We start from the raw sequence: 6000 nt of genomic DNA, 5'->3' as shown, positions 1-6000 counted from the left end.
CTGCTTCCTCATATGGACCAAATTTGAAATTGTTTGTCTATAATCCTGTGCCACTTACCCTAATACAAAGATTCTATAAATACAACAGTTCTTGAGAATGCAAGGAATATAATAAATAGGAAAATCCATGTTCACAATTGTATGTATAAATGTCTCCACCACTGCAGTGATTGGTGAGATTCACTTGGGAACAATGTAGACGACTTGGCATGCCAGGTAAACTCTACATAGGTAGCAAATTTGAGTGGACTTTTCATTCCTGAGTGGCTTCATTTGATTTTTAAGATTGGCTAAAGAAACTAAAGCCAGGATACAAAGCTGCTTACACTCCTCCAAAGAACTCAACCAGTGAAATGTGTGACTTTTTCCCTGTGGACAGTTGATTTCCATGCCATATCACAAACTGTTTTTCAAACTTAGTAGATTCATACCATGAGACATGAGGCAAGACATTGCAGCATAGTCTAGAACAAGCAAGTCTAATTTAAGAAACTCAATTCCAAAGTCTACTTGGGCAAATGGAACGTGTTCTGTGGTTCTTTGGATACTGGTTCATTTTGATAGCATTATACATAAAAGCAAAATGTTTTACACATAGATACACACATATCCATTGGCAGCAAACATTATTACTTCTCCAGGAAAATCATATTCATTTAATTTCATACCGAAACAAACAATCAAGTGCTCAACTACAGTAGCCATCAATTGCATACATGTCAGTACAAAGAGCAGCTGTATTTTTCTGAGCAAGTCTAAATGATGATTATCATATCCTATTCAAAATCATTGAGGAGTACTGCTTACCCTGGCCTGATTCCAAAAATTTTGAAGTTCCTCTTTCATCTAACCATCTGTCTTCACTAAGACAGATGTGTTCCAAATATATTAACTTTAAAATGTTGAATCAAACCTTTTGGAGCAAATCCATACTAGGAAAACTTGTAGAGTGTTTTTATTAGGCCATCTGCTGCTCATTCACTTTTGAAAAAAAAAACCGGAGTACAGAGTAGCAGTGGAATTTCTTTAGTCTAACCAGTCATACTTTTACTTCAAAGTAGGGGTGTGCATTCAGCTAAATCCAAACTGGAAAAATATCTGAAAAAATACCTTATCAGTATTTTCCGGGTATTCTTTCAGCCAGATACAGATCTGGCTATTTTTCAGCTATCCAAAATGGCCAAGCCCCGAAAATCCTAAAAATATCTGGAATTTTTTGAGACCACTGGATAGTTAAAGTTAAAGAGTGTTTAAAGAGATTGCAGTCCCTTTAAATGCCTTTCAGATGAACTTGCCACTTGGAGAAGGTGTTTAAAGGGACCGCGAGCCCTTTAAACACCTTCAGAGTTCACTTGCGAAATTGTGGCTTGGAGAAGGCATTTAAAGAGACCACAACCCCTTTAAACACCCTTTCCCCCTACATTGAAACCAATGGAGGATGGGGACACCTACTTTGGGGACCCATAGAATTGGACCCCCTGGTCCACTCTTTTTGAAACTTGGGGGGGGTGAGGAGAGGCACCAGCAGCTATGCTGCAGATTTGGTGCCTCTACCTCAAAAAACAGCCCCCGAGGCCCAGATTCCCCCGGATCAATTCTCCATTATACTCCGTGGGGACCATTGGCTATAATAGTCCCCATAAGGTTATAATGGATCTGAAAAAAATTAGGGATTTCCAAAAAAAATCCCGAATCAAAATACCATACTGGTATTGGAATCTGGGAATATCAGAAACCACTGATATTTTTCAGGGTCAATATACCAGAATGTGAAAAATAATGATTTTTTTTTGCACACTCCTACTTCAAAGTAAACTTTTCTTCATTATGCTATTATGGTACTAGCAATCAGCCTCCACAATTAAACTACGTAACAAATCACCTACAGGGATTTTTCAGGCTAGCATTTCTTCAACATTTTGTGAAATGTACTTTCAACCAGAGGTCATTTCGGGGGGGAACGCGGGGGAATGCAGTTCCCCCGGGTGAGGTGCAGGGGGCGGGGCACATGATGAAGCCCCGCCCCCTGCTTCCGGCAGCCCCGCTTCCAGCCCTCATTCAGCCAGGAGGAGGCAGAAGAAGAGGGAGGGTAAGTTGCTTCCTCCCCGCCTCTCCCCACCCCTGCCTGCCTGGGGCCAGGGAGGGCCTTGGCGGGGCTTCCTCGCACTCCCGCTGGCCTTGCAGGTCCACTGCCGGGCCCCTGATGTCAGGGGGTGTGGCATATGCTAATGAGTTATGCTAATGAGTTCCCCTAGCTCTTTTTCTATGAAATGACCCCTGCTTTCAACAAAATCCAAAGAATTAATGCATTGATTTCATGTGAAATCCATATAAGCAGTATGAGACAATAACCAGTAACCTGGTTTATTTTAGAATATTACTTATTATTACTTATTATAATATGATTAAGAAATATGAGGAATGTTAAGAATTCTGATAAGTTTAAGATTTGTCTTTATTGTAGTTATAGGGTTAATTTCCACATGCTTGCCTAATAAAGAGAACCATTTATTTTTTCAACAACAACAACAAGAACAACTTGATCTCAGTTCGGAGATGTCTATGATTGACTTTAATAAATACCTTATCAATATAATAGAATTCTTGGGTTTTTAAAAAAAACCGAACAGCTAACTTCACATAATACAGCAACTAAGATTCAAGCAGCTGCTTCAACTCATTGGCCAAGCCCGTACATCATGCCCTCACCATTGTCAGGGGTCCATTTCTGAGATCACAAGAAATGGAAAAATCTGTGAATACTAACAGGGATGGACTGAAAGACCAAAATGGCCGGGAAAAGGCTCCATCCTCTTCCCTGTCCCATCCCCTACCACCTCCCACTGACTGAAGGAAGCCCAGCCAAGGTGAATTGTATGTGGCTCCTGTCTTGACTGCAGCCACTGGGCTGGCCAGACAGGCATGTGAGAGGGCCACTGCTATCAGAAATGAGTCACTGGCCCGGCAGTAGGATTAGGCCCAGATGAGTCATGCAGGAGCAGCTGCCACCACCAAGCCCAGATGTAAAGCAGCAGTGGCTACCACTGTCAAATGCAGCACTCACCAGAGAAGTTGTGCAGCAGCAGCTGCCATCAGACCAGTCATCCAGGCTTGGTGGCTGCAGGGACTCTACAAGTCATATGGGCCACAGCCAGCATTAGGACAGGGCCACAAAAGTAATCTGATGGCAGTTCACAGAGATGAGATTATTATGAGAAGGCAGGAGATAGAGCCTTTCTGCACATTGACTGAATGTACCGGGGGGGGGGGGGTTGTACTCAAAGCTAGCCATATCATGTGGTTGGGCCTTGGACTATGAATAAGTGAAACTGTGAGTTGTGAATCTGTGCATGGCAAGGGTATATTGTAACTTCACAGCATTTTGATTCTTGGCCAACACAAACTATAAGTCGTGACACAAACTATAAGTAATCTACCTTCATTCCTGAGGACTGGAAGGTAGCTAATGTAACTACCCCATCTTTAAAAAGGGTTCCAGAGGAGATCTGGGAAATTACAGGCTGGTCAGTCTGACGTCGATACCGGGTAAGTTGGTGGAATCCATTATTAAAGACAGAATTAGTAAGCACATTGATGACCAAAAACTACTGAGGAAGAATCAGCATGGATTCTGTAAGGGAAGATCTTGTCTTACTAAACTAAGTTCTTTGAGGGGGTGAACAAGCATGTGGACAAGGGTGACCAAACACATGTTGTTTACCTAGACTTATAGGAAGTTTTTGATAAAGTTCCTCATCAAAGCCTCCTAAGTAAACTCAGCAGTCATGGGATCCTCTTATGGACTGAAAACTGGTTAACTAACAGGAAACAGAGCCCCCCCCCCAATTGTGAAAGAGAACTGCCAATATCCAGTAGAGGTTGTAAGTCACTGATGATGCATTGAACTGTTTTTGTTGACAGCTCTATGTGACCACTATTGGTGTTCTGTTATTGTCTCTTTTGGGCCTGTCTTGTAACAGGTTTTCTCTGGGTACCATTCTGGCTTTGTTAATCTGTTTCTTGACTTAATCAGGTGGATACTTTAGTTCCAAAATGGTTTGTTGTAGAGCCCTCAGATGAGAATCTCTGTCTGCAGGATTGGAGCATATGTGGCTGTAGCGTACAGCCTAGCTGTATACAATGGATCATTTGGTATGTTTAGGATGGTGGATGGAGGCATGGAGGCATGTTTGTTAGTAGGTTTCCGGTATAAGGTGGTGTCTATGCATCCATTGTGTATTTTTACAGTAGTGTTCAGGAAATGTATTTCTTGCATATATTGGTTCATTGTCAGGTAGATGCTGTAAAACCATTGAATGCTTGGTGGAATATGTCCCGGTCTTCTTTATTATGTGTCCAGACAATTAAAATGTCATTAATGTATCACAGGCACACCCACCCATTCACACTTCTCTTATACCCGTGATACATTAATGACATTTTTAATGTTAGGATGAGATTATTTGCACAGCAAGTTGGCATTAGCAACCATTTTTGAATGTCCATTCATTTCTAAAGAAACAATTCAATTCAAATGCAACCTAACTACAGAAGGCAGGGCCATAAGAGCTCTAAAACTGTTTTGTATTTAATTTTGTTTTGAAGAATAATCACACTTTTTGTAAAGAAAGACAGCTCTCTTTATAAACACAGGCAATGGTTGTTTTGTCACATGCTATTGGACGCTTTGCTCTTCTTTTTTTACTAGGAGATCTGATTGCAAGAATATATTCCTACTACAGCCATTTGTTGCATGGAAACATTTCACCACATGCAGAAAACAACTTAGTGTAACTTTTTCCGTTATAAAATGAAGGTTATTGTATGATAAGAGGAGTAGGAGTAGCCTCCGCCTGGTTCACAATCCCCTTAATCACTGCTGGTGTGTAATAAACCACATAGGCTACACAATACGGTCTGGAGATGGAGAACAAAGGTTCTCACGAAAAAGTGTTAATCTAATTAATGCAGTGGATGGCTACATGGAAGGCAGTAAACCAAATTACAGAAATCTGGGCAGAAAATCAGCAGAAGTAACCCACCCTAAACCATTCTTCTGACAACTATGTTTTCCAGCTTTACTTATTTGGGATCAGTTTCCATTCTCTCAAAACAAAGTTTGTATACTGTCTTTTAATATGATGTTTTCTCATATAATAGTGGTTAATTAGTTGATTCTTATTATTATCAGGGTTCCTGATATAACAGTGTAAGGTACTTCTCATTTTCTGACTGGGTGCCCCAATCTCTTCTTTCTGCTCTTTGTTAAATATCCTGCATCACAATATTACAAATACAGGCCTCACAGTCAAGGCTTTCTCAAAATATAAGTTAATAGGAATCTTAGACATTCTTAGAATTAAAGCCCTGAGATCAACCTTACTATAAATTGTAGTAATGCAGTATAAATAATGAAAACACTCTGTGTCTGCTCCAACAATTTACAGTAGTACTCTCACTGAAGTATGTGCCACAATTAAATTTATAACAGTTTTAATCCCACATTAATTATATTAGTAAGTAAAGGTAAAGGTTTTCCTTGCTCGAAAGCCAGCCGAATCCGACTCTAGGGTGTGGTGCTGATCTCCGTTTCCAAGCCGAAGAGCCAGTGCTGTATTTTAACTGTCCTGATACTGTTTGTTTGATGTAATAAACAATGGACACTGCAGTTGTGAAATGGTGAAATTTCCCCCTTCCTCCTCTTCTATCTATGAAGCTGTGCTAATGGAAGGAGGAGAAGGGGTGTTTTGGTCCCCTTCCTCCTCCCACTACACTGTCTCCCAATCTGCATGGCTATTAATTAATATTGGTCCCTTGAACTCCAGAATACAATGTCCTGAAGTTTGAAAGGACTGCTCAGGGGAGGGGAACACTGGAAAGATCTGTGACTGTCAGCACCTTCCAATGCCAATGTTTGCTTTTATAAACGATTGCTGACACAAACCATTACAGATACTCTCAAATACTCCCACAAACTATTAATACAGTATCATGAGCATA

At 40.7% G+C, this 6000-nt stretch overlaps 1 protein-coding gene across 1 annotated transcript in view; it reads right to left on the bottom strand.

Moving 5' to 3' along the window:
• LOC107110185 (eyes absent homolog 4-like) overlaps positions 1-6000 on the bottom strand; it is a 232426-nt gene that overhangs the window by 77620 nt on the left and 148806 nt on the right. The window lies entirely within an intron of this gene.

This window comes from Gekko japonicus, unplaced genomic scaffold, assembly GCF_001447785.1.
Source record: "Gekko japonicus isolate JY-2015 unplaced genomic scaffold, Gekko_japonicus_V1.1 scaffold192, whole genome shotgun sequence".
Taxonomy (NCBI): domain Eukaryota; kingdom Metazoa; phylum Chordata; class Lepidosauria; order Squamata; family Gekkonidae; genus Gekko; species Gekko japonicus.
Note: the sequence above shows the minus strand (reverse complement) of the source record. Positions and strands in the feature narration are given on the sequence as shown.